Source organism: Triticum aestivum, chromosome 5B (assembly GCF_018294505.1).
Source record: "Triticum aestivum cultivar Chinese Spring chromosome 5B, IWGSC CS RefSeq v2.1, whole genome shotgun sequence".
Lineage (NCBI taxonomy): Eukaryota > Viridiplantae > Streptophyta > Magnoliopsida > Poales > Poaceae > Triticum > Triticum aestivum.
Window position 1 is genome coordinate 641,300,431 of NC_057807.1, and position 27,889 is coordinate 641,328,319.

Consider the following 27,889-nt stretch of genomic DNA (forward strand, 5'->3'; position numbering starts at 1 on the left):
GACGGTCAAGTTTATTTCAAAAATATTTTCAGAATTATTAATTTCTTATTTAATTACTATTTTTTAATATAAGGTGTATATATACACCCATAGACCAGCGTCCGCATCCACCCTCCATTTACCTCTATGTTGAATATGGCGCGGTACTACTTTTATACTACTCCCTCCGTTCGGAAATACTTGTCGAAGGAATGAATGTATCTAGACATATTTTAGTTCTAGATACATCCATTTTTATTCATTTCCGCGACAAGTAATTCCGGACGGAGGGAGTAGTATATTCTAACTTTATTTTGGATAAGTTTACTGCTAAAACATCGTACTAGCAAACATGCTCTCCACGAAAAAGGGTATAATAGCAACTCAGATGACAATATCACCCGCAAAAAAATATAAACTCAGGCTGTGTTTGATAGCAAAGTACTGCAAAAAACAGAGTATTGAAAAACTGCAGTATTTTAACCCATTGGTGCAAGATACCATGATTTTGACATATCAAACTATTTTGGAGTTTTGATAATACAGCGACCCGTTTGGCTAGCGCCGTATGTAGCGATGTAAAATGAGTTTTAGCTAGCTCGGCGTTGCATGCAACTGATCGGCCATGCACATTTATCATCCGCATGCACAAACTGAACGGCACTGCATGGCCATAGATATGGCTTGTAGCTTCCCTTGGAGGACGCTCAGCAACACGAAGTAGCCGACTTATCACCGTCGAGTCTTGGTGGAGCTGCGTGTGGAGGTAACACGTCACTCTCTGCAAATGGCGTTGCTGGTCGGAAGCTGCGCAAGTGCGCGTGGACTGAACGGCCTGACCTTCATCCATATTATCGTCGAGGGGAACCAGGAGCTGACCATGAATTGTAAACGGGTGGCCAAGATGGTGTTCGTCATGTCCACAACTAGCTCCAAGCCTTCTGTGCCACTGACTCCTCGTGTATCGCCGTCACGCCGCGCCCAGGTGTTTCTCTACAGCCTCTCCACCATGACAATGTTCCATGGCCTCGCGGTGCCAAGCATCGGCATTCGTCGTCATGCGAGGGTCACTCCGTGGCATGGCCTCCACCGCATAGTCTACGGCAAGGAACGTAGCCAGGAGGTAACCGGCGACCTGTGCAGAGAGGCAGGAGGATGAGGATCAGTGTATTTATTATTGTTCTTTAATTTGCTGTCTCTTGGTTTGTCCATGGCCGCCGAAGTAGAAGATCTTCAGAGACGGCAGCGCGGCGATGGCTTGGAGCGAGGAAGAAGTTGAAGACACCTGTTTCTTTTGCGTGCTCTGTTTTTAGAAAAGAGGTATGGGGTTCTTTTTATTTGACAGAGAAAATACTCTAGTTTTGGAAATACCACAGTATTAATACTGCAGTTTATTGGGTAGCCAAACACCTCACAGTAAATTAAACTGTAGTATTTTCAAAAACTGTAGTATTATCAGAATACTTTGAAAAAACTTCGCTATCAAACGGAGATGTCAATATTAAGGAAGTAAATAAATCAGCAAACTTTTGTTCCGTGAGCAGCAGTTTATTAGGAGAGGTTAAGTTTGTGTCGGATTCCAGTCCAGTTTTGCGACGTACTCAGGCAGGCTCAGGTTAGTATAAGAAGTGGCACCGTGGCAGCCAGGTCCCCAAAACAGCAGAAGTGCCATCAGAATCAGATCGAGACTCGATCGATTCACGCGGGTTCGCCGGCCCTTTTCTAGTAGAAACCGATCGATTCAGACCCTAGTCGCCAAGTCGCCATGCCTTCGTCGTCGTCCTACGAGAAGGCGAAAGAGGTCATGGCCATGGCCACGTCCGTCGCCGCGTCCATGATGCTGGTGCGCAGCCTCGCCAACGACCTGATCCCGCCCGAGGCGCGCAGCCTGCTCTCCTACTGCCTCAGCGGCCTGCAGTCCCGCATGGCGTGGCGCCACACCATCGTCGTCGAGAAGACCGACGGGTATTACACCAACAACGTCTTCTACTCCGTCAAAGACCTACCTCGCGTGGCGCATGGAGACCGACAACGCCACCCGCGACGTGCAGCGCCTGCGCCTCAGCAGCGGCGGCTTGGACGACGACGACGACCCCGAGAAGCTCGTCTTCGGCATGGAGGAGGGCGAGGAGATGATCGAGGTCTACCAAGGCGCCGAGTTCAGATGGAGCCTCCACTCCCACGACCTCCCCGGCGACTCCTCCACCACCCTCGGCCGCGGCGGCGGCAAGCAGTACTATGAGCTCACCTTCCACAAGAAGCACAAGGACAAGGCCATCAAAGCATACGTCCCCCACATCCTCGCCACCGCCAAGGAGATAAGGGACAAGGACAGGCCTCTCACCATCTACATGAACGACGGCTCCGACTGGTCTCCCATGGACCTCAACCACCCCTCCACCTTCGACACGCTCGCCATGGACCGCACGCTCAAGCACTCCGTCATCGACGACCTCGACAAGTTCATCAAAAGAAAGGCATACTTCAAGAAGATCGGTAAGGCCTGGAAGAGGGGCTACCTCCTACACGGCCCGCCCGGCACCGGCAAGTCCAGCCTCATCGCCGCCATCGCCAACCACCTCAGGTTCGACATATACGACCTCGAGCTCACCGGCGTCCACAGCAACTCCGACCTCAGGAAGCTTCTCATCGGGATGACCAACCAGTCCGTCCTCGTCATCGAGGACATCGACTGCACCATTGACCTCAAACAACGAGATGATACTAGTAATGCTTCTAGCGCCAAGGACGAGAACAACAAGCAGGTAACCTTGTCCGGGCTTCTCAACATCATCGACGGCCTATGGTCCACCAGCGGGGAGGAGAGGATCATCGTCTTCACGACCAATTACAAGGACCGTCTCGACCCCGCGCTTCTACGACCCGGGAGGATGGACATGCACGTCCACATGGGCTACTGCACCACCGAGGCCTTCAGGATTCTCGTCAACAACTACCACTCCATCGACTACCATGCCACGTACCCACAGATTGAGGAGCTGATAGCCGAGGTGGAAGTGACGCCTGCGGAGGTCGCCGAGACCTTGACGAGGAGCGAAGAGCCTGATGTCGTGCTCCATGCTCTTATCGATCTCCTAAACTCAAAGAAAGAATTGTTGGCAGAATCTGCTAGTGCCTACAAGGAGGAGGATTCTGGTGATGATGCTAAGGAGGAGGAGGAGGATTGCTATGATGCTAAGGATAATGGCGACGATGATGATAATGATAACGACGAGACATAAGATGAACACTAGCTAGCAGTAGGATCGAGTGGTCTAACAATGATATAAATTGTGTGCCTACGAGAGAGTGGTTTTTTTACCGCTCGCGCGTACATGTTTATAGCATGCATGATCCACTCTCCATGCATGCTAGCAAAAAGAAGTTTTCTACTAGTCATGCCAAAGTTTGTTTTGTTTTAGAGTGTTGTTACAAAAAGTTTCGTCCAGCTCTTTTGGTGTTAAAAGAACGGATGTATCACGGTATTTTTAATAAGGCTAGCCATAGTGGGGGTAACATAAGTGGTATCATGCGCTTGGGAATCGTAAACATGCTTATGTGGCAGGCAATTAAAGAAGAGAGATGGTTATAGTAACATAGGTAGATACTGTATCATAATAAATGTGATGCTACTATGTGTCATGCATGGCAATAAATGAGACCTTCTATGATACTAATCTATGATACTATGCATTATAAAGGTAGTAACATAGACTACTAACATATGCATGTTACTAGTCTAAGGCCCTGTTTGTTTCACAAGTCCTAGGACTTTTTTAAGTCCCAACTTATAAGTCATAAGTCCCTACCTGTTTGTTTACAGGGACTTATAAGTCCCGAGTCCCTACCTGTTTGTTTACAGAAACTTATAAGTCCATGTTGCACCGCTGCAACGAGGCTCAGGAGAGGGCCTGTCCGACGATTGGAGGCACCGCTGCAACGAACTGAGGCAGACAGAACCGAGGCGGAGCGGCGATGGGGCGGCGAACCGAGGCAGAACGAACCGAGGCGGGGCGGCGACGGGGCGAGAGGCGGGGCGGCGAACCGAGGCAGAACGAACCGAGGCGGGGCGGCGACGGGGCGGGGACGGGGCGAGAGGCCGGGCGGCGGCGGCGATTGGACCGAGAGGCAGGTGGCATGCGGGGAACGAGCTTGGAGCGACGCGGGTAGGTCCGGTCCGGGATAAATCCCAATAAGCTCCTCCCTGAGAGTCTTATTTAATAAGTCCCAAATCACCACAATAAGTCCCAATAAGTCCCTTTTGTTTGGTTTAGGTGGGACTTATAAGGACTTTTTTAAGTCCCTAAACCAATAAGTCCCTGGAAACAAACATCCTCTAAGTTACTCCCCACTATGACCAGCCTAAAAGAAGACTGTATCATCGAAAATGCATAGGCGCTCTCTGGTGCTACGCTCCCCCTATATTCAAAAATAATTTAGTAATTCAAAAAAGGGAAAAGCTAGTGGTCTACCGGTGGATCTTTTGTCTCACATCCGCCACCTTCTACGCTTGACACGCGTCTTGATGGGCCAGCGCACAGCTAGTCTCTTTCATCCCCATCCCCACCGAAATGACTACATATATATATCTCTCTCCTATGCATGCGTTGAATCCGACCTCTTTCTGGATCTCATCTCACCTTGTAGAGCGCTTCATGCTTCAATTCTTACAAATGGGCACCTGTTAAATGCGGGTGCTTCAGAGACCACGGGGTGCTTTCTCCGTTGCAGCCGTCGGTGTTCTTACAAGTTTTTGCAACAACAGTCTTGTTGCAGGAATACATAGAAGAGAGTGGAGATGTTCAGTCTTATTGCAATGGAGGTTTTGCAACAAGGGTCTTTTTACAGAAAATTTGAGAAGAAGAAGTTTTGCAACAGGGGTCTTGTTACAGGAAATTAGAGAAGAGAATATTTTGCAACAGATGTTTTGTTGCAGAAAATTAGAGAATAAGAGATTTTTGTAACATGACACTTGATGCAGAAAGTTGGAGAAGAAGAGGTTTTGCAACAAGAGCATTGTTGCAGAAATTTAGAGAAGAAGAAAGCACAGCTTGCCTCATATAATCGGACGACTCACGATGCGGTGGATCTTTTAAAAAGATTTGCCCGCCGACGTGTAGCACGACCCTTAAAAAAAGGTAAAAAAATATCCCGAAGCTTTTTTATGGAATCAAACGTGACCAAATATTGCACTCATATAAAAAGATTAAATAGGAAATCACTTTTATTGTATCCGGGGTCAAAGATTTCCGAAAAAAAGCTATATACAAGTACTATTCATACTATATTGTTGTCATAATTGTTTTTTTTTTCTGAAGTCAACGAGAATATTCCTTGGCCAAACTTTTTACTCCCTCCGTTCCAAAATTTTTGTCTTAGATTTGTTTAGATACGGATGTATCTAATACTAAAACGTGACTTGATACATCCGTATTTAGATAAATCTAAGACAAGAACTTTGGGACGGAGGGAGTATATGAGTACAATACCTAGTCATATTTGATTCAAAAATATATCCAGAATATTTTGACTTTTTTTGAATTATTAAATTATTTTTGAATATAGGAGGGTGGAGCACCCGAGTGCTCCTAATCCGCTTCCAGTGTATCATCGGTTATTTTATCCAGGTTTATCAGTTCTCTTCTTACTACTTAGGGTATCACAACTTTCTGCCATAATATATCGACAAGTCCCTCAAGCTCGAATCTCGGAAGGACGCTAATACTCCCTCCTTCCCAAAACATAAGACGCGATTGACTTTTTTGGTCTTTGATACACAACTTTAACCATTAATATATATCAAAGTATATGAATTGAACATGTATAAATGACATCATCGTATTTGTCTTGTAAAACAATTTTATTTCATATGTTTGTGTATTAATTTTATAGACATATGATACATAAAAATCATAGTTAAAGTTGTACAACGAAGATCAGAAAAATCAAACCGCGCCTTACATTTTGAGGAGGGAGTAGTACAACGCTAATGTTCCCTCAGGGGGGCTCTTGCGCATACCCTTGCCAGATGGATCATTCGCTAGCTGGGTGAGGGGGTTGGGGGTGCCCTCAAGGACTCCTCTCACACAAAGCTTGGCAGTGAACGCGCTGCTACCTGGCGCCACGAGCATGAGACGGACCAGGCCCACTTACTATACCACCAATTTTGATGGAGTTTACCCCCAAAATTCACGCTAATGATAGATCGGTTTTCGTCAATTTTTCACTACTAATTTACACATTCCTTCCACATGTTACCCCATTCGAATTTCCCCCCAAACAAGTTCTGACTAGGCTGCCACGTGCATGGTTTTTATTTTGTGCTGGTTTTCATTTTGATTTTTTTTCTGCAAAAATTGGTTCATATGTTTAGCTTGATATTTTGTCAAACAGGCTGACGGCAGCGTCGAAATTCCTGTGCCGCCCCTCCAACTACTCCCACCTCTTCTTCGTCTCCTCAGCGGCAACCCCTTAGAGTATGGTTAATAATACAACCAAAAATCGGCACCATCTCCTCAGGGACTTCCACCAAAAAGATAGCCACCATCTTATCGAAAGACAGGACACCTTTTGTGGAAGTCGGCTTTGACGATCCGACTACGAACATGCGAGGACGTCGCGCCTTAGCAATCGCTAAACCAACTCCGAGAGGTTATTGATCACGCCGGAGCATGATCAACCTGACCATGAAGGTCTATTTCCTGCAAGCAAACGAAGAACAAACAAGAAACTAAGATTGCAATCTGGATATTGCGAATATAAGAGGAAAGCTTTATTAATGAAGGTGGGATTCTGTGACGCCTTTGTCTGGTCGTTGAACACAAACGAAGTACGCGAAGTTACAGCTATGGCGAACTTTTAATCTAAACAAAACCCAAAGTTTAAACAACGCCCTAAGGGCTGTATATATGGAGGGAGAGGGGGGAATTCCGTGGCCATTGAGGGAGGGGTCCAAAACCAACCCTAACTCTTGTTTCCCCACACATACGGACTCTAAAAACAGCCTATAATGAAGTATTTCAAAATTACATGGGTCTGGCCCAATAATAAGGTGACGCAGAATAGCCTGTGGACGAAAATTATGAAGTAGCATCTTGTATATTTCGTCCAAGGCTTCATGCACTTATTATGGTGGCTTCAACGTCCTGAAATCATCACTTGTAACTCCGTTCTTATTCCCCTTGCGCATGCCATCATCTCCATGCTTGTTCTTGCTCTAATGTTCATCCTTCTCCAAGCTAGGCCCTTCATTTGTAAGCAAAACAAATGTATCCAATTTAGGGAGCATCATATTCTCATGAACATTAGAATCATTACCAAGAAACAAAAGTACCTGCTAATTTAATTGGCGTGCGCGAGCTCTAGTAATTGGTCATGTATGTATAACAGCAGGGGCTGTGGGTGTAACAATGGTATTGATGTCCTCATCAGTATTTTTTGAATTTGATATTCATATAGGAAGGTGAAGCACCCAGGTGCTCTTGTGCATTTTCTGTATACTACTCCCTATATTATGGGCCGGAGGGGCCGAGGGAGTATTATGGACCTATCTTCATTGTCGAGTTGATCAAATTTGGTCAAATAACTTTAACATGCTTTTCATTTGCAGAGTCTGACCTCCACATACAGCATCGCAACGTTGGTCTGTCTTTTCACGATGCAGCATTTGATCTTGAATCAAATCCAGGAGTCCCACAAGTTTGGAAGAGGAGCACGGGTCCCAGGGGACACCAACAGCCTCGCGCACTGCGCTCCAAGCAAACCTAGCGAGAGGACAAAGGAAGAAAACGTGGTTTGCATTCTCGGGGTTCCCACATAAAGCGCATGGACCCGTTGCCGGGCCATTCCGTTTTGCTATATTGATGGACGTGGGGAGACGGTCCCGGAACAATTGCCAAAGAAAAACTTTGATCTTCAGCGGAACGCGAGCTTGCCATAGTCCTTTCAACTCCCTCTGTGCCGTCCCTTGGCATAATTTCTGATATAAGGATTTGACAGAAAACTTCCCAGAGGCGTTAAGATACCACGACACCCTGTCGGGCTCATTGGACAAGGCAACGAGGTTCACTAGTTCCTGCAAGGCACCCAGCCTGGCTGATTCCTGATCGTTAAGGTTACGGCAGAAGGCAATGGCCGGGGGGAGGCCAAGGCTTCTGCCACCCTTTGATTAGGATGCACCGCAAGTGCATACAAATCAGGGAATTCTTCCCACAAGGGCCGAGTCCCCACCCAAAAATCAAGCCAAAAGCGGGTGGAACGACCGTTTTCGACATTGAATTTGGCCCCTTGGTCAAAGGCAGGTCTGATAGCCTGTAGGTCCTACCAGAAAGGAGAGCCCCTCGCTTCCCCTTCAAAGAAATTACCGTTTGGGAAATACTTAGCCCTTAGGATATCATCCCATAAGCCAGTCGCCCCTTGCGAGAGCTTCCAGATCCACTTGCACATAAGCGCAACGTTTTATAGTCTGGTGTTAGTGATTCCTAGTCCTCCCAAGGACTTCGGCCGACAAACCACAACCCATTTGACCATATGGTATTTGCATTTGAGACCCGTTCCCTCCTAGAAGAAACGGGCTTGCGGCGTGTCCATTTTAGCATGGACACCCTCTGCCAACAGGAAAAGGCCCATGGCGAACATGGGGAGCGAGGAAAGGCTAGAGTTGGTTAGGGCAAGTCTTGCCGCAGAGGACATGAACTTGCCATGCCAAGGGCTCACTTTCTTTCCCACTTTCCCACTTAGAGGTGCCCAATCGTCGATTGTCACCATGCGAGGCGCGAGGGGCAGGCCTAGGTACGTAAAGGGGAACTTTCCCACTTTACAGTTGAGGAGGTCCGCTATGCGTCGTCCCTCCTCGCTATCTATCCCCATAGATAGCATTTCACACTCGCGAAAATTGATTTTGAGACTGGACATTAGTTCAAAGCTCAGCAGTAGTGCTTTCACCGTTGCTATACTATGAGTATCCAATTGGAATAGTAGAAGGGTGTCGTCTGTGTAGTGCAAGTGCGAAATCCCCCCTGGGATAAGATGGCCTACCACTCCCTTGATGTGGCCAGCCGTGGTCGCTCTCCGTAACATAGCCGCGAGAGCATCAACCACAAAGTTGAACAAAAGCGGAGACATCGGGTCACCCTGACGCAGTCCCCACTTATTACGAAAGAAGTTCCCTACTTCCCCGTTGACCGAAATAGCAGTTTGGCCACCCAAGACCAGATGCATCACTCAGTGGACCCACATGGCCAAGAAACCCCGACATAGCAGGACCTGACGCAAAAAGTTCCAGTTCGCGCGATCATACACTTTTTTCGAAGTCTAATTTAAGAAGAATGGCCAGTTTCCTAGTGCGTTTGAGTTCGTGGAGGATCTCTTGCAGTGCAAGAGAACCCTCAAGGATGTTTCGACCGTGGATGAAAGTAGTCTGGGTGTGGCTAATGATGCGGTGCGCTATCGGGACAAGACGGGAGGTGGTTGCTTTGGAGCAAATCTTAAACGGGACGTTAATTAACGCGATAGGCCTAAATTGACGGATGTTATCAGCGCCTGCCACCTTAGGGATGAGCGGAAGGACCCCAAAGTTGAGTCAGGCGATATCTACCGTCCCTCGCATGAAACCATTGCACACCTCGAACATAGGCCCCTGCAGGAGTGGCCGGAAGTGTTTGAACATGGCCATGGGCCACCCGTCCGGGCCTGGCGCTGTATCGGTTTTCATGCTCCTTGGAGCAGCATCAATCTCCTCGGGCAAAAAGGCGAGCCCCAGCCCCTCGTTTTCCCGATCGGTAACGAGCTAGGAAGTGTCCCATAGGTCAGCGCACACCCCTGCTCGCTGATCCTCACTCGTCCCCATAAGCTGGATATAGAAGTCGTAAACGTGATGCACTATGTCCGCCTGAGCTAGCAGTAACTCCTGTTCAGACGGCAACCGAAGAATCGCACATCTACGCCGTCTCCCATTAGCGTAGGCATGGAAGTATTCCGTGTTCGCGTCGCCTTTGAGCACCCATTTAAGGCCACCCCAATGCCACTAGTACTCCTCATCCACGCGAAGAAAGGACTGAACTTGATCCTCCAGCGCGTAACGATGGGCCCATTCTTGTTCAGATAAAGGCCGATCATCAGCCTGTTTGTCAAGGTTCACGATCTCGGCAAGTATACTCTCCCTGAGCATCTTTTCCTGACGGCCCAAGTTGGCCCCCAAGCCCTTGAGACTAGCCCGAAGGCGGCCCCCTACTGCAATCCATCCATTGGACCCCATTGGGTACCCACCTGGCTAACGCAATGGTTCCACTTCACCCTGAAGATGGAGTCGAAGTCTGGATTTTCAAACCAAGCCATCTAAAAGAAAAACCGAGGGCTTCGACGAATCATGTCCTCCCCTGAGGTAAGGATAAGCGGGGTGTGGTCCAACCCTATCCTGGTCTCTGTGACAAGCGAGCATAGAGTGTACACCAAATCAAAGTCAGGAGAGATGAATACCTATCTAGCACGGATCGCACCGGGGCCAACTGTCTGTTCGTCCACGTGTAGCGAGCCACCTCCTGAAGAGCCATGGTGGCAATGGCATTATTGAACATGGTCACCCTTGGCCAGTTAATATTGCAGTTGTTTTTATCCGCTCTCGAGCGGATCAGATTAAAATCCCCCACCCCCAACCACTAGAGGAATAAGTGAAGAGCTCACCGAGAGCACCTTGGTTTGCAATTAGCCCCAAAAAATTGGCCGATCTCGAGTGATCTGCCGGTCCATAGACCTGAATCACCACCAGCTCCCTCTGAGACTGGCGGTGGCGAATGTGCCCTGCTAGAAATAAGTTGCCTGTATCCCATGCAAGCACCTCATAAACTGCTTGGTCAAAACCAAGCACCATGCCCCCTGAGTGCCCAGATGCAGCTAGGTGGTTCCGAGTGAACCTCTCCAGGGGGTCGATGGTGAGCAGCTCATGATGTCAAAAGTCTAACTTAATGGTCTCTTGCAAGCCTACAATATCTATACCCTCCTTCCGCATATAATCCTTTAGCTGGGATCAGCGACCCACGTGGCCGAACCCACGGATGTTTCAAAAGATTGCGCGCATCTAAATAACACCAGGGAGCGTAATTTTAAATTTTGACAAATAGTTTAACAAGTTTACTAAAATGTTGCATCACATGGATAAATAGCATACAGATAATATTGCATCACATGGATAAATAGCATACAGATAAATAGCATATATATGGTATAGCATACAAAGACGATTCTAATTTCTCACACTTCCATTATCTTCTCAGATAATATGTTCCTCGATTTCTAAATCAGCAGGTAGTCTTTAATCATAATAATATGATTGCAAAGGATGGAACAATGATTCATAGAAAAAGAACAGAAAACATCGAAAAATTGCAACAAAACACCTGAAAAACGATAGCTAGCTCAATGAAGGGACCATAGGAATGATTCAATTAGGACTTGTCCAAGAAGCAAGTCGGACATGTGCCCCTGTACAACATATGGTCGCACCTCTATTTTGATTTTTCACTACTCAGCCTGATCAATGAAAGAAAAGCCCTTTTGCAGTGTATTAAATGTGGTGCCAAGTTTCATGTTACAAATAATATGATTCACCCAAACTGAACGGAATTAACTTTCAGATTACAGAGCTGCATTGGTTTCAGTTAATAAAAGGACCCATTATATGCCACAATAACACTAGGACTATGCGCTGCACAGGAACTAAATTAATTAAGTAACCAAAATTTACCTGGCCCAGGAATAGAAAAGCATGCAAGCGATTGGGCAAAATAAAACGGAAGCATAGCAAATTGAAAATAAAAATGCAGCAAAATAACTGAGAAATGGACTAGCATTGGGCTTAAAATGCATCAGATACTCGATTTTGCATCATCCATTGTGATGTCCTGAAGGGGAATCCGAGTAAGCTCATCATTTGCTAAGCTCCAATGTAGCCACAGAAGGTGATCAAAACATAGCAGTCAATGACATACCATAACAGACGGCTCTACCATAGGCAATGTTAATGCGCAAATAGTTATTGTGGGCATTCATATGATGACAGGTATACCTGGTCAGGCTGTGCAACATCTGAGAAGATAATGTCAACCATGCCGACCAACATGCGGTACTTTGCAGGGTGCCAACCCAGTCTACAAGTCACAAGATTGATGTAAGATAGCAACTTCCTTTAATGGAAACCATTGACCTATAGTAAGTAGCCATGAGATCTCACCGGTCCAACAATGTCAGACACATGAGACACTGTTGTTCCTGAGGCAACACCAAGATAGAGCACACGAGCACCAGGAGCCTGAATTAACAAGTGCAGGGTCAGGACATAAATAATGATATAAGTTTAATCTACAAAACAACCTGGAGCACGAAGGTTTTGACACAAAGAATACATGCTAAAGCACAACGAACTTACAATCCAAATGTTGTTGACGCCACCAAGAACAGCGGCAGCCAGCTTTGATCTGAAGGTGTTCCACACCCTGTACTCAACCTTGGTGTCGTCCTCGTTCTGCAATACCAGAGCAAAAAATGGCATGCTTTCATTGATATATGCACAATGAGCACAACAGAGTAGGAAATCTGACATCACATGAAAACAATCATCTAACAAGATCCTGTGAACAAACACCCGCCAGGATCTGGGTAATAAAATAGAAAAGCATGCAAGCATTTTGCTGCAGTTCTAGGTATTCCTAAGTGAATCATCCAAGAGCCAAAATCCAATGGCGTGCAGGTCCTACACCCGCCAGGATTGTCAACTTCTCATCAAATCCAACAAAACACCAACTGGAGAGAACTGTGAGGCATCAAAAGTAAAGCTAACTATGCCATGGCAACCACAACAGATAATTCTCCAACAACAAAAGTAACAGCATACCACAGGGCTGCCAAATCGAGCAATAGTGTCAAGTAAATTTCCTCAAATGCTTGCTAGTAAGGATTGCAATACTCAAGCTGCTGCAGTGATGCAATAGTGCCAAATCAATGGTGCACAGCTGCATGAAATCAAGCAATAGTGCCAAATCACTTGACCTACTCATGCCAAAGTGCACCCAAATGTCTCTATTAGTCCAGCAGCATCTAAATCGAACTCCACATGCATGCTACTAAGGGAATCCACCGGCAAACAGATGAAGATTTGGTCGCGAGCCAAACCCATGATGGACAGTGCGAAGATGGTACCTCGAAGGTGTTGGAGCCTAACTAGAGGAGGCCGGGCTGGCCGTCGTGGCAGGGCAGAGTGCTGTGGTAGATGACATCACTACAGGCCATCACGGTGCAGCGCAGGACCACCGCCTCCACCAGCTGCCGCCCCACCTTGGCCCCGAGCTCCACCGACGCCACCACTAGTCGGACCGACGACGCCACAGCGGGGGGCGCCCAGCGGCGCCGGCGGAGGCAGAGACGCCTGGAGCCGCTTGACGAGCACCTAGCCGGTGGAGGCGGAGACGCCAGCCACTAGATATGGTGCCTCGCCGATCTGTGCATGGTGGGAGAGGAGGAGGAGGGACGCGGCGGCGGGGCTGAGGTTGGGGGAGATGAGGAGGTCGTCGGCGGCGGGGATGGGGGGAGGCCGGCGGCGCGGTAGGGGTTGGGATGGCAGAGAGAGGGAGGTATGGGTCGGGGAGAGGGAGATTGTGAGGTGAGGGAAGGGGATAGGATGGCGGCGGCGGCGTATGGATCTGGGAGAGAGAGAGGAGGGGACGAATCTGACCGTCGGGCGTCGAGGGAACGGAGCAGGGGAGGGGTGGATCTGGCCGCCGCCATGGCTATGGCCGTGCCATGCGGCTAGGTCTAGGTCGTGGGAGGGAGGGAGCGCGGATCCGACCGCGGCCGTGGGAGAGAAGGGGGAGGGGAGGGGTCGCCGGTGGCCGGGGTTGGGGGAGGGGACGGAGGACGGCGGCGGCGGTGGCTGGGTGGTTGGGGATCGAGAGATTGAGACAGAGGAGGAGCGAGAGGGGGGTGGCGGTTGTGGGACGAGAGGGGGAGAGTGGATCGGGGAAGTTAAGGTTTGGGTGAGAGGGTGAGGGGGTGAGGTCTGCCGTTGGATCCAGAAGCATCCGACGGTGGTTGATGCATGATCCGCGTGATATACCTATGGACCAATCAGAGCGCACCAAACAACTTGAAGATTTTTTGACCATATAAATTGGTTATGATTGATTACATACAAATTTTTCATTTGATTTTTCAATGCAAAAATGAGTTTTTTTTAAAGACCTATCAAATATTTGTTCAGATGATGTCATATTTTGCACAGGTTTACATCTTAGATTGGCAAACAACATTGACAAAGGGAGTTTTTATTTCTTTTGCATGAAAAAGCAATTTTCCAATTTTTTGAGTGCCCAAAATAAGATTTTTTGTGAAGGACGTACCATATATTTGGTGCAAAATTGTACCAAATCAATTTTCTAAAATACTAGGCCATATATAATGCACAATTGACCAAATGGTGTGGTGTCAAGCGGTTAAAATTTGTACTGCAGCTGCCTCATAGTTTGCTCTTTATTTTTTCCAAAAATCATTTCTAGGTAAATATGTATCTATTTAATCATACAAACACAAAAAAATATCCAAGATTCAACCACTATTTAGGAACGGTCATGCCCGTCGTTTTGACCCCATTTTGAAACGGGCATAAAAAATTCAAAAAAATCAAAAAATTGGAAAACCTTCGCATTGTGTCATTATATGTGACCAAGTTACCAGAAAAAATAATAAACTTGTAATACGGCAATTCTTTTTGAAAAGTGTTCTCAAAAATGAGCTATCATGTGTGGAGATCAATGGCTTTCAAGCCAAATGATCAATTTTATGGCCACATTCATGGCATAGTTTGTTCAAATGGCAAACAATGTTGCTTAAGGAAATTTTCATTTTCTTTGGACGAAAAAATCATTTTCCATTTTTCGAGTGCCCCAAATGAGGTTATTTTGTGAAGGACCTACCAAATAATTGTTGCAAAATTGGACCAAATCATTTTTATAAAATACTAGGCCATATTTAATTCACAATTAACCAAATGGTTGGGTGTAAAAAGTTTTGATCCACCTCTGGTGAAAAAGACAAATTCCGCCGATTCAGCTGGAAATGGGTTAAATTTGAACTGTAGTTGCCTTGTAGTTTGCTCTTTATTTTTTCAAAAAATAATTTCTAGGTACATAAGTATCTATTTAATCAGAGAAACACCAAAAAAATTCCAAGATTCAACCACTAGCTAGGAACGGTTATTCCCGCCGTTTTGACTGCATTTTGAAACGGGCATAAAAACCTTAAACAAAATCAAAAAATTAGGAAACCTTCGCATTGTGTTATTATATGTGGCCAAGTTCCCAGGAAAAATAACAAACTTGCAATATGGCAATTATTTTAAAAAAGTGTTCTCAGAAGCGAGCTATCACGTGTGTAGATCAATGACTTTCAAGCCAAATGATCAATCTTATGGCCACATTCATGGCATAGTTTGTTCAAATGATCTCATATTGTGCACAAGGGTCCATCTTGGAATTCCAAACAATGTTGCCTAAGGAAGTTTTCATTTTCTTTGCACGGAAAATTCATTTTTCATTTTCCGAGTGCCCAAAAGGAGGTTTTTTTGTGAAGGAACTACCAAATAATTGTTGCAAAATTGGACCTAATAAATTTTCTAAAATACTAGGACATATTTAATGCACAATTGACAAAACGGTTGGGTGCAAAAAGTTTTGATCCACCTCTCGTGAAAAAGACAAATTTCCGCCGATTCAGTTGGAAGCGGGTCAAATTTGAACTACAGCTGCCTCATAGTTTGCTATTTATTTTTTCCAAAAATCATTTCTAGTTACATAAGTACCTATTTAATCAGAGAAACACCAAAAAAATTCCAAGATTCAACCACTAGCTAGGAACGGTCATTCCCGCCGTTTTGACTGCATTTTGAAACGGGCATAAAAAATTCAAAAAAAATCAAAAAAAGTGGGAAACCTTCGCATTGTGCCATTATATGTGGCCAAGTTCCCAGGAAAAATAACAAACTTGTAATACGGCAATTATTTTAAAAAAAGTGTTCTCAGAAACGAGCTATCACGTGTGTAGATCAATGACTTTCAAGCCAAATGATCAATCTTATGGCCACATTCATGGCATAGTTTGTTCAAATGATCTCATATTGTGCACAAGGGTCCATCTTGGAATTCCAAACAATGTTGCCTAAGGAAGTTTTCATTTTCTTTGCACGGAAAATTCATTTTTCATTTTCCGAGTGCCCAAAAGGAGGTTTTTTTGTGAAGGAACTACCAAATAATTGTTGCAAAATTGGACCTAATCAATTTTCTAAAATTCTAGGACATATTTAATGCACAATTGAAAAAATGGTTGGGTGCAAAAAGTTTTGATCCACGTCTCTTGAAAAAGACAAATTTCCACCGATTCAGCTGGAAGCGGGTCAAATTTGAACTGCAGCTGCCTCATAGTTTGCTATTTATTTTTTCCAAAAATCATTTCTAGTTACATAAGTACCTATTTAATCAGAGAAACACCAAAAAAATTCCAAGATTCAACCACTAGCTAGGAACAGTCATTCCCGCCGTTTTGACCGCATTTTGAAACGGGCATAAAAAATTCAAAAAAAATCAAAAAATTGGGAAACCTTCGCATTGTGCCATTATATGTGGCCAAGTTCCCAGGAAAAATAACAAACTTGTAATACAGCAATTATTTTAAAAAAGTGTTCTCAGAAATGAGCTATCATCTCTGAAGATTCATGGCTTTCAAGCCAAATGATCAATCTTATGGCCACATTCGTGGCATAGTTTGTTCAAATGATCTCATATTGTGCACAAGGGTGCATATTGGAATGACAAACAATGTTGCCTAAGGAAGTTTTCATTTTCTTTGGACGAAAAAACCATTTTTCATTTTCCGAGTGCCCAAAAGGAGGTTTTTTGTGAAGGAACTACCAAATAATTGTTGCAAAATTGGACCAAATAAATTTTCTAAAATACTAGGACATATTTAATGCACAATTGACAAAATGGTTGGGTGCAAAAAGTTTTGATCCACCTCTCGTGAAAAAGACAAGTTTCTGCCGATTCAGTTGGAAGCGGGTCAAATTTGAACTGCAGCTGCCTCATAGTTTGCTATTTATTTTTTCCAAAAATCATTTCTAGTTACATAAGTACCTATTTAATCATAAATACATGGTTTGGTGGCGATATGTCGAGGTTTGGGCGGTGGCCGAGGGCCCCAACTCTAGAGCGCGTAAACTCGCATGCCCGCCGCGTGGTCACCGCGTGACCATGGCGTTGCCATGTGTTCTGGGCGGCCTAGGTATGTCTAGTGGGTTGGGCACTCTCCAGGTAGGTGCTAGGAAGAAAATAACAACATAAGATTCTCAGGAGGAGACCAATCGATGCTCAAACATTAATAAGCAGCCAAGTGTTTGATTTGCGGTACAGGAAATGCACATGGCTAATGGGCGTGAGTTTTGGCTGAGGATGATCAGTTACTAAGAAGACCGTCTTCACAAATTTTCAGCTCAAAAGGAGGAGCCTATGTGGTACTTGCTTTGCAAACTACCACACTGGACATAAATACGAATGTTGAAGCTCGGCTCAAAATAATGAATGGATTGAGCTGGCATTTGGTGGAGGATGGTTATTTGGGCATAGAAAAGCACTGTAGAAAATGGATACTATTTGGACATGCCAAAGTGGTACTTCCTTCACAAACTGTTGTTCTGAACAGAATAGGAAAATGAATATTTTTGAATTATTTTTGAACTAAGCAAGGAAGGTTTTTACATATTTGACGAATATATGACCCAAAGAATTTATGAGATTTTTTTGGGAATTTTGGGAATGACATAAATATAGGTTGCTTCACAACCTAGGGCAAAAACCGCCACATGGACATGACACATAGGCAAAACTGATGAGGTGGCGCCTAGTCATAGCAACCCACCACAATTTACAAGGCTATGACCATCTATATTGGTCGTTAACAACTAGAAATAAGGCAGTGGAGTAGCGCTGTTTGCTTTATGACCTTTTCGTGTAAGGAAATTACGACCTTTCTGACCAAAATGGTCGCAATGGTTTAGGGTTTGGAGCCCCTCGAACAGCTTTTGACCAATTGGTCTGAAATGGTCATAGATCTATGAACAATTCTTCCAGGGTCACTGACAGAAGGTCACTAGTTGACATATTTCTTGTAGTGCATGATTACGAAGATGGATGCCCCTCGAGGACACCGCCTTGGCCACACGCCTCACCTTGGCCCTGCAAGGCGAGGGAGGGGGGCAACCCCTATTGCCAGCACCACCTCATCAGGCTGAACCGCGAGTGCTTGAGAGGCCCATGCCTCCTGCACAAGCTGGTCCGTGCGCGCTGCAGCCGCAGCTACGAGCGCCGCCTGCGCCTGCTCCTTCACACGTAGCAGGCGTAACAACGGGCGCGTACCCCCCCCCCCCAGGCACGATGCATCCACCGCACTTTCCTCCAACTCCTCACTAAGATGATCATCAGAGAACACGTTTAGAACTGTAAAGCGAGGAGGAGGATTACCTGAGAGCTCGAGGTTCTTCTGGGCCTGGATGAGTTGAGTCCGCTGTGGCGCCGGCAGGTTCGCCTTGGCGCCCCTCGAGCGCGAGCTGGAGCGCATCGGAGACGCGACCACCGCCTTGGACCGCTTGGCCTGCGAGATCGGCGCCGCCTTGGTGGCCTCCTGGAGCATGACATCTCCGATGGGCTGCACGAGGGGGAGGCGAGCGCCATCACCGTCTGACGGGAAGTTTGCGGCGCCCCCAGCTGCTCCATGGGCGAGATGCCTTCCGCGATGACCTTGCGCCCCGCCAGCTTCTTGTCTTGCCGCATCGAGCCGCTCTTGCTGCCCCCTTGCCCACCAGAGGCTGGCGACCTGGCCGAGGAGGGAAGGAGGGTGCTTGCAGACAACACCAGTGGCGTGAGCTCCCCTGCTGGCACGCCCGTGTCGCATGATGCCGCCATCCCCTTGTCGAGCAGGGCCACCAAGGGGGAGGGCACCATCCCAAGTTGGAGCCGTACTGATTCGCCACCTGCACCTCCATCGCCGCCGCCGATGCCAAAATAATAGCTTGACGAATGTGAGCCACCGGAGAGCCCTCTCCCCAGATGCTGAGCTTCTCCCACACTGTAGTGTTGATGGATTCATCGTCCATGCTCGCATCATGGTCCTTGTTGGTTCCTTTATCATGAGGCTTTTCCTTGTCGTCGTTGTCCGGGCCCTTGTCATTGCTTGGAGGGGAAGGAGGGGGCAGCGCCGGAGCCCCCTGACGGGGTGGATCAAGCTCCGACTCAAGCTTGACGGAGAAACCCTCCCCATTGAACCAGATCTGCACCGAGCCCCGCATCTTCTCTGGCTTGCGGCAGGCGAAATGCATCCGGACCGGGCCAGAGCGGATCAGGGACAGCTCGTCCAACACCAGCGGTCTGGCCAACATCATCATCCCCGCCATCAGCCTGTCCACCCTGCGGTGCTTGGGAGGAAAGCCCCACAGCTTAACCCATACCTCAGGCATGGTTTCCCTTTTGGGCGCATCGGCCACAGCATCACGGATAAGGGATGTGATATTGTTGATGGAGAGAAACAACTTGCCACTGCGAGTAGCCATGCACAGCATAGTGGGATCTAGGAAGACCACCGAGAAGCTATCGGCATCGATCTGAGCCACCTGCTAATCCCAAGCACCCTCAAACAGATGTGGCAGCTCCACCTCCAGGAGCTCCTTCGAGAGCAAGCCCGGGGCCGCTGAGAGGATGGCAGCATTGACCCCGACCCCGCAATGTTGGTCTACATCTTCATCTTCAGGGAACTGCAAGCAGAAGAAACCCCCTCCAGGAATGGCGTGCCCCATGGTCTGATGCAGGAGGGGCTTGCCGCGAGAGGGGCAGTTGGCCAAGAGGTGGCCCTCCTAGGAGTAGAGTATACAAAGGGGCTTGAACCTGCAGGTGCTCTGGAAATGCCCTGCACGACTGCACTTGAAGCACTCCCGGCCATCCGCCTCCTCCACCGGAATGGGGTCGGTCAACGTGCCCTTGGAGGACCCCACAGGTAGCAAAGACGGCGGCTTGGAGCCCGATGTCCCCACCGGCTTGTACTTCTTCTTCTTCTTCACGACGTAGGGGTCGTCGATCCGGGCACCTTGGAATTCTGGCATGTCCTCTTTGCGCTTGAGCTCAAGCCCCCTCTTCTTGTACTCTTCCTTCTTCAGCTTCTTGCGCTCCTACTCCTTAAGCCACCACGGTGGCGGCGGCCCCCAGCCTCCTGCCTCGTCATCACGCTCCGCGCCTTGCGCCTTGGCCTACGCCCGAAGCTCGCGCTCGCGGCTGCACTCTATCGCAGGGTCGAGGAGCGGCAAGGGACGCTTGTCTGCCCTCTGGTCGGCCTTGGAACCCATCGCTACCACCTCGCCAAAGGAATGCACGAGGGGTTGCAGAGGGCGAGTGGGGAGAAGAGAGCGAGCGGAGCGGCCGAGGCGACACACCTCTGAAATGGTGGCTGGAAACCCTAACGACCGATCTAGGGTTCCCTTGCGTAGCCAGAGCCACTTATGTACCTGCTCCACTGGACCTGGGCTAGGCGGGCCGGGATTCTTGTGAAGCGACACGGGTTGCCCTAGGCGCGGCCACTCCGGTCTGGACACCACCATTTGGGCCTGCCCCGAGCCTAAAATGGGTCGCGCACCTAGAGTGGACCCAAGGCCCACCAGACCAGCCTGCTCCAGAGCCCCAACCCTAGAGAAGGACGACCCTGACGCCGCCGACGCCACCAGCGCGACCACCACCGGCACAGCAGCCTCCCCAAGGCACTGTGGGGCAGCCCGAAGCAGGACGGGCCTCCGTGTCTGAGACCGCGAGAACGGCTATCCCCATCTGAGGGGCCGTCGCCTGGGCGACGTGATGCAGGGCCCCAGCCTGAGATCCACGCCAGTGAGGGCCACAATCTCCAAGCGCAAACGCCCGACACCGGCTAGCCTAGAGAGAGCCACCAAGCTCCTTCGCCTTGGCCACGAAATCACCCACCGAGCACGGGGCTCGACCGCTCACCGCCCCCGCGCCTTCATCCTCGTCTTCGACTTCGTCTTCAGAATCCGCCCCCGCCAGAGCCCAAAAACGGCTACTTCCGCAACCCCTCAATGGGTGCTGGGCATGCCGGTGTCATGCCCGCCTGGACCGGCGTCCACTCCGACGCGCCCCACCGGGCAGGATCCGCCGAGCCCGCAACGCCCGCTCCATCGCCACACTGGTCGCCGCTCCGCACAGGAGCCGTTGGAGTGGCCATCCGGTTGTCAACTCCAAATTCATGTATGCCTCTAACACTTGGAATATGACCGATGAAAAGTTACTCCACATGTCTCTACCAAGTGTTATACCTCCCATACTGATGGCGAGGAGCTGCATGCCACATCAGATGGGCAGCTACTCACGCATTTAGTAGGAGCGGTTTCAGACGTGGGTCTAGATGAACCTGGGCTTAGTTCAATGATTGAGCTTACAACATTCGGATGTAAATCAAAGACCACACATTCAAAAAAATATGGTAAGACCCATAAGAGTGCGATGTGTTCTAAATCTCCTACTGTTTCCTCATGAATGTAATGTTTTTTAATAGCAGAGGTCTTCGTGACTTGGCTAAACATTTATCAATTTCCAAATGTAATAGGGAACACAATTTAGACTTTTTGGCTATCTTTGAAATGGCGAGACGTGATTTCTCAATGAGTCGGCTTAACTATCTTTCAGGCGGTGTAGACTTTACTTGGGTTTCACGACCTCCTAGAGGTCATTCTGGGGGCATCTTACTTGGCGTGAATACAGGGACTATGGATGTTTTGGCTAGTTCGGATGGTGACTTTTACGTTAAACTCCATATTCGCAACAAGGCCGACAAGTTCAAATGGACACACGTCGCCGTGTATGGGGCAGCCCGGAATGAGTTCAAGGCCGATTTCCTCCGTGAATTGGTTAATCTAGCGAAATATAATCCCTATCTCATTCTTATAGGTGGGGATTTCAATTTACTTCGATTAAAAAATGAGAAAAGTTGTGGTAGGTTTGATAATCATTGGCCTTTCCTTTTCAACGCTGTCATCGACAGTCTACATCTACGAGAGGTGTCCATGATTGGAAGACAATTCACTTGGGTGAACATTCTTTCGGAACCGACATATGAGAAACTAGGCCGCATTTTAATGGACATTGACTGGGAATCCAAATTTTTTATGGTGTCTATTCGTGCTCTACCTCGTATCGAGGCTATATCAGACCACACACCCATTCTCCTAACTACTGGTTTGCCACGACCACAACATAGATGCAAGTTCAAGTTTGAACTTGGGTGGTTGCTTAGGGATGGCTTCCATAATATGGTCAAGGAGGTGTGGGAGAAACCGGTGGCCAGTCCTACCCCAGTACACAGATGGAATAATAAAATGCGTGCATTGCGTAAATTCCTTGGTGGTTGGGCTAGGCATATGGTGGGTATCCTCAAAAAGGAGAAGCTTCGTCTTTCAACTATCATTTATGAATTAAAAGCTTTGGCAGAGGTTAGACCTCTATCTGAGCATGAAATCAAGATCAAGAATCATTCGAATGCACCGATAGCTAACATGTTGCGTTAAGAGGAACTCAAATGATACCAACATTCTAACTCTCAGTTTATCCTGAAAGGTTATTCGAATACTAGATTTTTCCATGGAGTCGCCAATGGCAGACACTGGAGGAAAATTATTCATTCCCTACAACAAGACGAAGGCACGATTGAGGGGCATGAGCAACTCAAATCTTATATCACTAATTATTATAAAACTCTGTTTGGAATTGTACAGCTTTACTTCAAAATCCACACCATGATGGGTCGTTAGGTGAATTTTCTTTGTTTCCATACTTTCATGGTCTTCAAAACCCATCATCTCCAAGACATCGCATCTTGCATAGCATAGGATAAGCTAGTCGAATTGGAAAAGATGAAAAGTACACGTTGAAATAGTTGAAGTCGTGCTTAATTACGAAAAAAACTCTTGTCGTCATTGCGTACCGTTTCAACATCTAAGGTCTCCTCGAGCTTAGTGCTGAAGCGCCGATCTTCGTCCAACTCAAGGAACCTGTCGCACATACCTCGGTCATCGTGGCACCAGTCGCACTCCCCCGGGTGGTTTTCATCGTCCGAGTACGACATTTCCTATGTTCATAATTCAAATATTAAACTTGTACAATTAAATATATGTACTAACAAACCTAAATTAGATCATTATTATTCATCATGGGTTGACTATCGGTCTGTCGAGCCTTTTCTTGAAAACTCTCAGCTCATGTGGTGTACATATTCGACCGTCGGTGATGGTAGCTCCTCCTTTCATTACCGAGTGCATTACACCAAATTGTCTAGCACACAGGAATGAAGGAGAAGCTACCCCCACGACAAGAATCAGGATTCTTCGTCCTCTCATATATATATATGGTTGGAGACTCTCCCTTACTAATTCCTCTCTGACATTTGCGACCGTCGGTGATGGTAGCTCCTCCTTTCGTTCTCGAGTGCATACACCAAATTGTGTCTAGCACACGGGAACGAAGGAGAAGCTACCCCCACGACAACAGTCAGGATTCTTCATCCTCTCATATAGGTGGAGACTCGATAGACTTAAAGTCAACCCAAGGACTCATATTATAGGACTCATATTTACATGGAGATTTGGCTGGTCTCACCTCGAGGTTGGAGGGGGGTCGGTGACGGGGACGACGACACAGATGAGGGAGGGGGCTCCTAGATTTCTGCATAGTGCTCTCCAATTTTAGCATTCAAAGTAGGAGTACTTTTCCAATTTGAGCATTCAATAAGCAAAACCAAATCGTAAAATAAAGTAGTATTCAAATTAGCAAGCATTCAATTATAAGCAAAACTACATCATCTCTTGTGTCCGTACATCATCGAATATTACCACTAATACTCCTCGAATACTATCATACATATAGCATCGCTAATACAGCTAGAACCGTAGCGCCCGACGAGTATCGTCGCGGGCGGTGGACACCCAAAGGAAGGAACCATCTGTAACGCCCCGAATCCGATGCGCCAGGTGTCTTCCAGTTATTCGCCATCGTTGCCATGTCATTTGCTTGCGTGTTGCATTTTGCCATGTCATCATCTGCATTTCATCTGCATGTTTTTTGAAACTTGCATCCGTTCGGGTTTCCCCGGTTCTCTCCGTTGTCCGTTCTGAGCCCAACCACATTCGCACACGCCCGTCGCCCCTCTCAGACCTTGTTTCGTGAGCAGGATAAAAACGTTCTCGGAATGGGCCGAGTTTTTCCGAGTGGCCTTGGTATATCACCGGTAGACCGCCCATCAAATTTCGTTCCATTTGGAGGTCGTTTGATGCCAACGGTTAACCGTGTAACCCCGAAAGCCCCTCCCCTTTGCAGCCCAGCACCTCTTTACACAACCCACCTAGCCAATCTAACTCCTCTCCATGCTCTCCGTCGTTCGATCACGATCGTGTCGGCGAAAACCGCACCTTATTTGGACTCTCCTAGCTCCCTAGGCCTATATAAACACACCCTCCCTCGAAATTCACGGATGAATCCACCCCTAACCCTAGTCCACCTCCCTCCGCGCCGCCGGACATGTCCGCCGACGGTCGGACACGTCCAACCGCCGCCTCCCGACCTATTGGCGCCGCCACGTGGCCTGCCGGCCTCCTCTCTCCTCCCCTCACCCGCGGCGGCCCGCCAGGGCCTAGATCGGGCTCCCCCGGCTCGCACCGTCCCGACCTTCACCGCCCGTCCGCGACCCGCCGCCGCGCCCCCACGCACCCCTACGCCGGCGCCTCGCCGCCGTTCGGCGCCACCCCGCCACCCGCCAGCCTCCTCTCGTCGCCGCCGGCTCGCCTCCAGCCAGATTCGGGCTGGCGCTGCCCGAATCCGGCTGCCCTGCGTTGCCCCACCGCCGCCCTCCCTCCCCCCCCCCCCGCTCGCCGGAGCCCCAGCACCGGCCACCTCTTCACCGATCGTCTAGATCTCCATGGGCATGACCCTGGACGTCATCATCCCTCCAACCAAACGGACGCTCGCGCCCCCGTCCCGGATTCCGCCGTCCCATTGACTTTTTCTGCGAGGTGAATTTCTGCCAAGTCCCTGGATTTTATCATTTTCATGCCTTGTACTTCATGTCGTAACATTCTGCCCGTAGCTCCGATTCATGCATATGACATGTCGGAATGCTCATTGTGAGACGCTCTACATTTCATTCCATTGTGGCATGCTTGTTTGTGTCCATATTGATGACCTAATCATCGTTGCAAGAGTGCTATATGATGTTTACTACTGGAATCTGCTGATTGTTAACATCATTTGTGTATCTTGTGAGTGCCACATCTTTGTCCATGTTGATGCTATGATGATGATCTTGACACGCACATGTTCTGCTCTTCATGATCTACACGTTGGTGTACTTTACATTCATGTTAGGGTGCATATTGATATATTAAACCCTGTTGCAAAACTGCATGTTGCTATTAACTACTGAAAACTGCTGTTACTAGCTGATTTGTCATTTTTGTTGCATTTTGTGTGTGCATCTTATGACCACGATGTCTACATGTTTTAAGAGCATTTTTATGCAATCTCAACAGGGGTGCAATCCATGTATTTTTGTATGCCATGTAGCTAATGAATCAAGCTTATGAAGTGGGTCACTTGCTGTTAACTTTCTGTCAATGCTGAAACTGCTATATCATGTTGCCATGATTGCTTGATGCTACCAATTAATCCATGCATAATATGGAGATGCTTAGTTAATATGTTTTGTAGTATAGGTTATGCTCTATCATGTCATGCCTTTTGTTGCCATATATATGTTCTGTAGCATATGTTTTTCTTTCCCATGAACATGCCTATATCCTGTTCCTGATTCCTGTTAACTCCATCATGCATTGTTGTGAGCTTGTTATTGAGTGATCCATGCCTCTTCTGGGAATGCTCCAATTACATGTTTTTAAGTACGCTATGAGTACTCTGTTCACATGCCATCCTTGATAATTTCAGAGATCATATGCCTCTGTTTGATGCTTGCGAACATGATATCATAATGATGATGTTTCACACTTGCTGAAAGTGTTTCAACATTTAATCTTGTCATGTTGGTTCCAACTAATCCATGAGCCATATGTTTATGATGCCCTGATGTTATTTGCTCTTTGCTATGTTTACTTTGATTCCATGCCCTTGGTTGCTATGTTTACTTGTTGTAGCTTGTCGCTTTCTTGCTCTCAAGTTGCCATCATATTAACTCTGCTCATGCATATGCTGCTGTGTTATTAAGTTGCATTTTGCATTGATCATATTGGTTTAATCTTGATGCCTATGAAAATGAACCTTTAATGATATTTGAAGTACGTTATCTGTACATAAAGTGCATGTCAAGTTTGTGCTCATATGTTTCCGGTAGCATGTTGTTTTGATGTTTTCAAAGTACCTATTTGCTGTTTTGGGCAGATTGTTGTTATCACTTGTTTGGAGTGTATGTGTTGCACCGTTGCTCCATTTTGAGCATGCTCTATATGAAACTTTCTTAGTTTTACATGTAGCTTTGTATTACCTTGTTGCATCCTTGTTTTGAGAGTGTTTGCTTGATGTTTGAATGCATTTTGCATCAATGTCATGTTTGACTTGTTTTGCTCATATTTTCTAGGTCGTAGCTCCGAATAAATGAACTTTATATGTAACTTGACTAGAGTTTCGTGTACATCATCTTGGTGCATTTTAACTTGCTGTTTAACAACTTGAACATAAGGTTTAATCAGATCTGGACCAATTTCGAAATTTGCATATAAGGACTTATCGGATTTGTTATGTGTTGTTTTTGGCCTCATTTAAAATTGCTTTGATGTGTTGTTCTTGTATGCATCATCCCTTGCCATGAGTAGCATCATATAGACTTGGTCATGCATCATGTTTGGTTGTGCATCATGTCATGTTTATGTGTTGTGTGTTTACCATGTGGTTTGCTCCTTTCCGGTTGTGCTTCTTCTCGTTAGTTCCTGTTTCATTGCGATTGTGAGAATTCGTTCGTCTACGCTTGGCCCGTCTTCGTCCGTTCGTCTTCTTCATGGAATCGTTCTTCTTCCTTGTGGGATTTTAGGCAAGATGACCGCTACCCTGGATCTCAATACTATCATTGCTATGCTAGTTGCTTCGTTCTATCGCTATGCTGCACTACCTATCACTTGCTCTTCAAGCCTCCCATATTGCCATGTCAGCCTCTAACCTTTTCACCCTTCCTAACAAACGATTGCTTAGCTATGTTACCACTTTGCTCAGCCCCTCTTATAGCGTTGTTAGTTGTAGGTGAAGTCGAAGATTGCTCCATGACGGACAGGATTATGTTGGGATATCACAATATATCTTATTTTAATTAATGCATCTATATACTTGGTAAAGGGTGGCAGGCTCGGCCTTATGCCTGGTGTTTTGTTCCACTCTTGCCGCCTTAGTTTCCGTCATACCGGTGTTATGTTCCTTTATTTTGCATTCCTTACGCGGTTGGGTGTTATGGGAACCCCTTGACAGTTTGCTTTGGATAAAACTCCTCCAGCAAGGCCCAACCTTGGTTTTACAATTTGCCTCACCTAAGACTTTTTCCCTCGGGTTTCCGGAGCCTGAGGGTCATCTTATTTTTACCCCCCCCCCCCCCCCGCCCCCGGGTCAGTGCTTGTCGTGAGTGTTGGTCCAACCTGTCAGTCGCCGGTGGCTACCAGGGGCAACTCTAGGCTGGCCTACCGGAAGCTTGGACAATCCGATGTGCCCTGAGAACGAGATATGTGCAGCTCCTATCGGGATTCGTCGGCACATTTGGGCGGCTTTGCTGGTCTTGTTTTACCATT

The 27,889-nt window shown here is 47.3% G+C and overlaps 1 non-coding gene and 1 pseudogene across 1 annotated transcript; one reads left to right on the forward strand and one right to left on the reverse strand.

The window, feature by feature from the left end:
- The first annotated feature begins 1,650 nt into the window (after positions 1-1,650).
- LOC123117332 (AAA-ATPase At3g50940-like) lies at positions 1,651-3,553 on the forward strand (annotated as a pseudogene).
- Positions 3,554-11,836: 8,283 nt separating this feature from the next.
- On the reverse strand, positions 11,837-11,911 carry LOC123118211 (small nucleolar RNA snoR60). Its single transcript, XR_006457771.1, has one exon. It is a non-coding gene; the product is annotated as a small nucleolar RNA snoR60 (small nucleolar RNA).
- Between the last annotated feature and the right edge of the window lie 15,978 nt (positions 11,912-27,889).